The 8419-nt window shown below is 44.9% G+C and overlaps 1 non-coding gene across 1 annotated transcript; it reads left to right on the top strand.

Annotated features, from left to right (window-relative positions):
- Positions 1–476: 476 nt before the first annotated feature.
- On the top strand, positions 477–549 carry TRNAT-AGU (transfer RNA threonine (anticodon AGU)). The gene has a single exon. It is a non-coding gene; the product is annotated as a tRNA-Thr (tRNA).
- Positions 550–8419: the final 7870 nt, after the last annotated feature.

The following is an 8419-nucleotide window of genomic DNA, read 5'->3' on the forward strand; positions in this document are numbered from 1 at the left end:
ATCGCTCAGAGATGTGGAAGTGCACCCACTAGCACCCATCAGCTGTAGTAACCATCATGGACTCCTAAGAATCAACATGTTTGAAGAGCCAAGAGGAAAAAGGCAAATGCACAACTGATATTTAGAGGAAAATAGTGGGTTATAAAGTTCTTTTTCCAGAAGCTTTGATTTCTTCCTTTGTAGATTAGTGCAGCAACTATAAAGAAGCCAAGTATCATTTGGAAAGTTCGTAAGATTCCCAAGCTACTTGGCTGGGGAAAGGGCAGCCACATTGCTTGATGTCCTTACAGGGATGAGCTGCAGGAGGGTACAGCTCGGCTTGGACTGACGTGGTGTGCTGCTAGTTTTGTGACTCGGATGTTTGCATTAGTGCAATTTGGAAAGAGGGCAGCAAATCCTGGAGGAGCACAGGTTTTGTTTCACTCCAGAGGAGATTATTATATGGAATATTTGGAAATGAAAAGCTAATATTGAAAGGCTCCATAGCTCAGGGGTTAGAGCACTGGTCTAGTAAACCAGGGGTCGTGAGTTCAAATCTCACTGGAGCCTGGGGGCTCTGTACCTCCTACAAACACCTGTACCTTCATCTTTCTGGGATTTTTGTTTTCCCAAACTCTTGCTGGTGCCATTTTTGAGAGCACCCACTCAAGTCTGGGTGAAATACGAACATCATTTCATGCCTATACCAAGTAACAGGCAACAAGAAGCAGAGAAAAGCAGCAGTGGTCAGAGTTAAATGCTTGAAAAACTCCTCAAAATACTTTGAAGTATAGCTATCAGAGATAGGAAATGCCTAATAATGGGATTTAAAGTTTTCTGAACCCCACAGATATTGTGAAGCTAATTGATGAACCAATCTAAACTGACTGCTAGATACTTAGAGTCAGATCTGCTTCACCTCTTCATACTTCAGCACAACAATCAAATTACATCTGCAGAGCTCAGCAGTTACAGAGCTGGCTGAAAAAGTTGTAAATAGGGTTTGTGGAGGAATATGGAGAGATAGTAACATTGATCTTCTTCAGAGTCCTGCTGGAGTGGGGGGGAAAGTTGTAATTTTTAAGAAAAATGTTAAAATATAGGAATTAACCTATTTTGCTTCTTATTTCAGTGAATTGCAGCACAGATTCATGGGACTTCACACTCTGCCATTGCACAGTTCTCTTTTTCTTTGGGTTTTCTTTTCTTATTTTCAAGTAGACTTCCTGTTTTGTTCCATCAAAATGATCCAAACAGTGATGTAAAAGATTTCTGAAACTGAAAAGGGCCTTTTCCATTTGAGGGCAAGAAAGCTCAAAAGCCTGAAACATTTCTGGCTTGTGGAGGAGGACCTGGGGTACCAGGAAGGACATGGCACATCCATCACCTCTCTTCACCCTGTTTCCTTACAGCTCTGTTTTGCCAAAACAGGGAGCACGTTACAGCTTTGGTGTGTTGATGTGTTTCCTCCACATGAGAGGTGACCTGCAGGGCTTTCCTAGCTTTCTATATATATCACAGTAAGGCTAAAGAAACAGAAGTCAGCAGGGTTCCCATTAATCTGCAGCCTAATAAACTAGCACAAGTTATTGTTATTGTAACCCAAGATACTGGAAAATGGAAAGATGTGTCTTACTAAGAGTGAATTTGTTTCTAGACTGTTGTGGCTCTATATCTATTTATCCTGTCCCTTGTTTTAGTTATCTCTTTATTTTAAGCTCACAGAATCACAGAATGGTTTGGATTGGAAGGGACCTTAAGATGATCGAGTTCCAGTCCCTGCCATGGGCAGAGGCACCTCACATTAGACCATGTCACTCAAGGCTTTGTCCAGCCTGGCCTTAAACACTGCCAGGGATGGGACATTTACCACTTCTCTGGGTACCCTGTGCCAGTGCCTCAGCACCCTCTCAGGGAAGAACCTTTTTCCTTATATCTAACCTGAACTTCCCCTGTTTCAGTTGAACCCATCACCCCTTGTCCTGTTGCTACAGTCCCTGATGAAAAGTCCCTCTCCGGCATCAAATTTTGCTTTCATATGACACTGATGAGCAATACCTAAAAAAATCTTTATGGTTCAAGTTCACTTCAGCAATTGTACTCAGGGTTTCAGCTTAGCTGAGCCTGGCAGTGATGGAAATGGTCCTCTGAGAAATTAATGTCTTCTTTCATTTCTGTGCAAAACTAACAAATGTTTAGGATATGTATTGCTGAATGCTTAATCTAAATGGTACCTAATATCAATGTAAAAACAGCTTTCTTTTGTAACCCCTCTGCAATGAAGAACACCAAACATACTAATTGTTAAACATGGGCCTGATACAAAGATCACTTTTAACAGTGGACATCATACCTTGCCATAGCTAAATCCCTTTGTGTCCATCACCCATCATCTTTTTCACTGCTGAAAACAGATTGTCAAAGATAGAACTTGACAGGGTGGTGAAGAGGGCAAAGTCATTTGTACCTGTGTCCTGAAGCCCATGTAAATGTTGGAACCTGCAAAGTGGAAATGCTTCACACATGGTCAGAGAGGCAGAAAAGGTTGTGTTGCTCTGCCACAAAGACTAGCAAGGCTGGTGCACTTATGGGTTTACTCAGGAAGAGCTCTCGCATTTGAAAGTCATGGCCTGCACTAATCCAGATCTGGACAGTCTTTTATTGCTTTGTTTAGGGAGATTTGAAAGGATCTTCCTGTATATCCTAGAAAACTTGTTTTTCGTATTTTCCTGAAAACTCCAGAATGCCATTTCTACTTTTACAAACATCGTAGATGCTGTCGCATGCTTTTCATTCCTGGGTCTCCCTCCAAGGGTTGCATCAAGCTGGAATAAGAAACCGTTTATTGTAGTATGAACAACATTGAACTTTGTGGCAGCCTGGATCATTGAAGTGCCCGTGGTCATTCCCTGAATCCAAGGACCATGTTAGCAGAGCTGTATTTCTGCTTCTGGTCCAGTTCTAGTGAAGGCCACATATGCCTCAACTAATCCATGTGTTAAGTCGCATGCGAAACAACCAATAAATAATTGAATCCAGGGAAAAAAACTTGCAGCAAGAGCCAGTGAAAATGTTTTCCTGTTTGAGGAGCTTTTAGGCTTAGAAATACAATTCAGGCCAAAGTTAAAGTCTAACACACAAAATGGTGACATGGCACCCAGTTAATTCACACACTGAAATTCATCAACTGTGCAAAGGGGCCTTGGCACCTTGCTCAATTGGAGGCAGCTACACTGTGGATGCTTTGGTGGGAGGAAACCCGCGTGCTGGTCTCGCAGTGCTTCTGCTGACATCTCTGTGAAAGCCAACCTGGCGTGTTTGAAAGAAATCAAATGCAAATGCTAGGGAAAAAATATTCACAGCAAGTAGTTGATGAAAAAACAAAAAAGAGAGAGAATGAGAAATGCTGGTAGGGTCATCCACACTTTGCAGCAGCCATGGACCATGGTACCTCTTTCAAATGCAGAGAAGTCAAGTTTCCTTCCTGACTGGAGGACAGCTGTTCTTCAGTAATAGCAATATGTACCTGTCTGCCGGGTTCAGGGAGCTCTGTAGCATCCCCAGGGAGATCTATGCACAGCCTTGTCCATATCCAGCCAGTGGAGATTTCTCCACAGCCTTGATGCATAACTTTTCCCAAGGAGATTGTCATCTCCTGGAGCCAGTTCAATCCCTACCTTCTTCTCCTGAACTATGTGGCTTGAAAAGAGCATTACCATAAAACCCAGTAATGCAAGCGGCTTTAATGAGACCTTTCTGGCTGCCCAGAAAGGCTGACTGCAAAGACACCATGCATGAAAACAGATCTGAATGTGGCCTTGGTGCTCCCCATATCTGCCACATACTCAGATGGCATTTTTGCAGAAGTATTGATAATCTTGATGACTTAATAATGACTGCCCATTGCTTTCAAATACACGAGCCTCTTACAGCAGTCCTGGCAGCTGACAAAGGTCATCTCCATGCTGAAGACAGGCACAGCAGCTCATAATCAAAGCTTCTGGCCAGTATCACCATATTGCAAATATCTCTGTGTGAATAAGTGGAAAAGTTTACACCCAGGCTCAAGGGCAAAACCCCAGAGCAGCGGTCCACAGGGGAGTAAGAGCACCCACAGTCAGGAACAGCACTGGCACTTGTCTCAAAGCCATAGACTGATGGGGCAGGTATTCAGGACTCTTCCTTAGCATCCAGTGTGATTTGTGCAACACCTTGATTCCAGAACTGCTGCAGCATCCCAGGCTCTTACTGACTGTGGTGCTCACTCTTACAGTTTCCGTACCTGCAGAGCAGACTAGGAAACCCTGTCCCCTAAATGGCAGGTCCTTCAGGGTTTAATACTGGCATTATAGTTCTCCTGGACGCAATCGGTGAGATAACATTGATCTCACTTCCCAGCAAACATGCTCCTTCCTGTAGGCCATATGTCCATGCAGAACCTAGGGCAAAAAAAGAAAGAAGATTGGGTTTGTAACTGAAATTTAACCAAGCTAAATAAAGCCAACCACATCTGCTTTCACCTAGGTGCCTTGCCATGCAAATAAGAGCTTAAAAGCAGATGCAGGATAGGGATAGCCTCAGTCTGCTTTGAGGATGCAAGAGAGGAACAGAGGAGCTGCCTTAGTTTAGGGGATATAAGGAGTTTGTTGTGGTTAGTCTTGCAACAGGAAGGCTGAAAGTAGACACAACCAGCTCATATAAATACCACAGAGTAAACAACTCGAAGGAGAAAGCACACCAGCAGGTTGTGGAGGGGGTGGATAACAGAGCCGGACTCCAGGAGCCAAGAGCTCTTACCCTGCCCTGTGTTCCTCAGCAATACGACCTTGTCTAAGTTAGCAGTGTCCTGTGTTGTGTGAATGCTGGTGTGTACTCGTGTATTTTTATCAGCCTTTTAAGTAACTTCTCTCTCCAAATGTGTCTTCCATTTCCAGAAGCAGGAGGTAATGACTTTGGGCCTGCTTTCTCCTCTACCATGGAGACCTTGTGATGTACCTGTTGTACTTCCCCTGCCTGTTGGGAAACAGTTCATTCCCTGTGCAGTGAGCCTAGTTTGAGAGCTTGGCTGCTCTAATAATGCTCATCTATTTATAGCCTTTTATAATTTGTTTCATGACAAAGCGTTTCTGCAAGATGCTCTTTGATTCTTGCAAGTTTGTAATGATTTTTCCCTTCCTGTGTTATTGAAAGTAGCTTTTGTGCTCAGAAAAAATACTGCAATAAAGGTTATTTCATGTGTTCAGAGTAAATGATAGGGGCTTTAATAGGGTGTGGATGAAAGCTTAGAATTAATCTTTGTTTTCTTTCAATTGTTTTCAATCTTCTGGGTCAGATGAGCCTGGCTTACCCTGAAACATGTAAGAGCAGAGCAGGGATGGAGTAAAATGGTCTCGATGCCGTACTGCCTTGCCCATTCCTAGCAAAGCAGCTCAGTCCTCTGCCCAGAGTCTCTGATGGTAGCATGTTGCAAACAGCAGAAGGGCAAAGCCTGGAGGTGGCACTGTCTGTGCTTCATTTGCTCATTCCATAACTCACCAGATACGACAATCTAACTCTTTCTGTTAGGCCAGCTATTAAGTTTTGTTGGAATCGAAACAGCTGGCCTGATGAAATACTCTCCAACACTTTCCTCCCTCAGATCTCTGCACTGTCATAGGTACCACTACATTTCTGTTGCCACTGTGAGCTGCACAGTTGAATCAGTTTTACTCCAGGAGAGGGTATCCAGGTTTTCTCAATTCCCTGCAGTATTTTTAACCTGAAGCAGTTTTTCTCTGCTGGTTCCCTGTTCTGCAGAGCTGATGGGGTAATGTCAAAGCAAAGGGAGAAGTCTTTCTATTTGCGGTTTGCGTGCCAAGGCTCAGACTTATCACAAGTACCCTGCTTTGAAAACTACCCCCCCCCCCCAGAGAAAACTGGACTGGGGGAGTTGATTCCTGAAGCTACAGCCATGCCATTGCTCTCTGCCAAACTGAGTGGGACCTCATTAAGCAGTGGGCTGTGGTATTCCATTAGTCAAGTTTCAGGTTCATACTTCTGTGGTTGTCCTCTTCTTACCTGGTCACAGCTGTGCCTGCACTTTATTTACAGTTAAAGATTTCAGCAATTCTCTGATGGGCTCCAGCTTTGCTGCTCCTCCCTGGTCAGTCCATAGCCCAACACCACTTCTCTGCCTTTCCCCTTTCCTCATTTCCACTCTTTGCCTTTTTCCTTCTTGCTTTGATTCCCCCTTTCCCAGTTGGTGACCCATGCATCTCCATGGGCACTTCTAGGTGCCAGCTGGGATGTCTCCAGCATCCCAGCAGCCAAAAGACCTTGCTACCAGTGGAAGTAGTGAAGTGCACTTGGGTGCAGTTCTACACTCAAGTGAGCTGTGTCTGGGACCACCAGGAGGCATTAGTCCTCCACCAAGGTGGTGGGAATGCCTTGCTCATCTCCAGAGTGTGGTTCCCGCTTGGCTGTAGTGCCCAGCAATGCCCTTCAAGTGAACCACAGTTAGAGAAGATAAAAAGAGCATTACACCACTATCAGACCTGGCGTTTTGAAAGTCCAGCAAAGTTTGATCTTGCCTTTCTTGCATTAAGCCAGCTCTGGGGCTCACTCAGCTACCGTGAGAGGGCAGCATGTGGGCTTTCTGGAAGAGGTCCTGGGTATTGAGCTTCCAGCAAAGATGCACCAGGCTCCCTGGAAAACATGGAGCAAACCTACAGAGACTTCTTTTTCTTCAGGTTTAAGATGCAGTCACACAGATGACAGCTCCCAACTAAACCCTGCCCGCAGCTTCCCTTCGCAGTTGGGCTGTTTGCTTCTTTGTACGAGCAGTTTCACAAAAGGATCTCAAATTGCCAAGAAATTCTCCTGCTTCCGCTCGGGATGGAAGTGGGTTGCATTTTGTTTTGTTTTCTCAGCTGTTGGAACCAAAGCGTGCAAGAATTTGTGGGGACCGGAGGGGGATTATGAGTCTGAGCCTCCAGTCGGGACTTTGGGTTTCCAAAACACCCACAGCTGTAATTCTCCAGCTCGTCACCAGTAACAAACCTGAACGATGAGGTCCACAGGACATTAGTGAGCCTGGTATTTGCTTCCTTTCTGGAGAGAGCCTTATGCTTCCTTTCTCAGGAAGGCAGAGCAGCTTGAGATGGGTGGCGCTTTGATTTCACCTTATTTCTCTCCTTCCCCTCTGCAGGAGTGAGAGCAGCAGGATCCAATTTGCAGGGAAGCAGCACAGGACTGAATAGCTCAGCGTATGCTGTAGTGTAGAGAGTGCTTTCATAGAGCGGAACACAAACAAGCTGCTCTCTATATTTGGATGCTTCTGGCTGGAAAGCAAAAGAGCGATTTCAATAGGCACTATACATCACATGGATGTCCATCTGAATCCTTCCAGGGGGTGGCACATTCACTTTTGAAGTGAAGCATGTTCTAGGAGTGAACTCTGGTGTTGTTTGTAGAGGTAATTTCCCTGGGAACCATACAAGAACTTCCTGATTCAAATACAATTGACTGTGATGATGCTGGTAGAAAGCAGCATAATTATATTGCCACTGGTGCTCTGCTGGGCACGTCAGATCCATCCCGTATCCTTATCAAGGCTGAGACCTGGACAAGTTCATCCTATACCCAAAATCATGATAATGTGAGGGGTTGAGAACTTAAAGTACTGGTTTCAAGGAGTTCATTTTCTGCTGCGGAATTTACGGTCTGATCATAAATGAAAGAGGATGAATATCCCCAAAGAGAACAGAATGAACCTCTTCAGGTGGTTTCATTGGCAATGAACTTCTTTCACTGTAACTGGTCGTTTCAGTTGATTTCAGAATGAGCCATCAGAACTGAAACAAAAGCTGTTGGGTTTTCCCGTGTGGGATTCTCTGCTGACTTGTGCTGGCCCCATAGTCAAATGTGATATTCCCCCTGCCATTTCAAAGTCTTAATGAAGTCCAGAGATGACCTCGACTCTTGTTCTGTATTTCATGGAACACTAATGGCAAATTCAGCCCCCTGGCCCCAGCCAAGCAGATGGCAAAATGCAGCCTTGGCTCCATTTCAACCCCTTTTATAGCCTGAGGGCAGAACCTCAACTGGCGTCACAGCTCAAGACACTACAACCATTTCCCTCAGCTGGAGATCTGCTTTTCTGGGTGTAATATTGTATATGCTGAGCCTGTACCCCAAGATAGATTTTATCCTCATTGCAGCCCTGAGTCCAGTCCTGGACCTAGTCCAGATGCTGGCCATTGTCCAGAATCACTTCTGCAGAACCATCCCCTATTAAGTTACCTTTTTCCATGCTGGATATTGCTGTGCCCCATAGGTCCATCTGTTCCTTACACCATTAGATTTGATGAGGTTGTTGTACCTCTAACCTTGCTGGCGAGTGGGAAGGTATTCTCATGGAAGCATCAGCGGGAGGACTCAGGCAGAATTCCTCCTGTCTTGC

The sequence above is a fragment of the Neopsephotus bourkii genome, unplaced genomic scaffold, assembly GCF_033783945.1.
Source record: "Neopsephotus bourkii isolate Nb327-2 ecotype Australia unplaced genomic scaffold, CSIRO-AGI_Nbou_v1 NB_1761, whole genome shotgun sequence".
NCBI lineage: Eukaryota > Metazoa > Chordata > Aves > Psittaciformes > Psittacidae > Neopsephotus > Neopsephotus bourkii.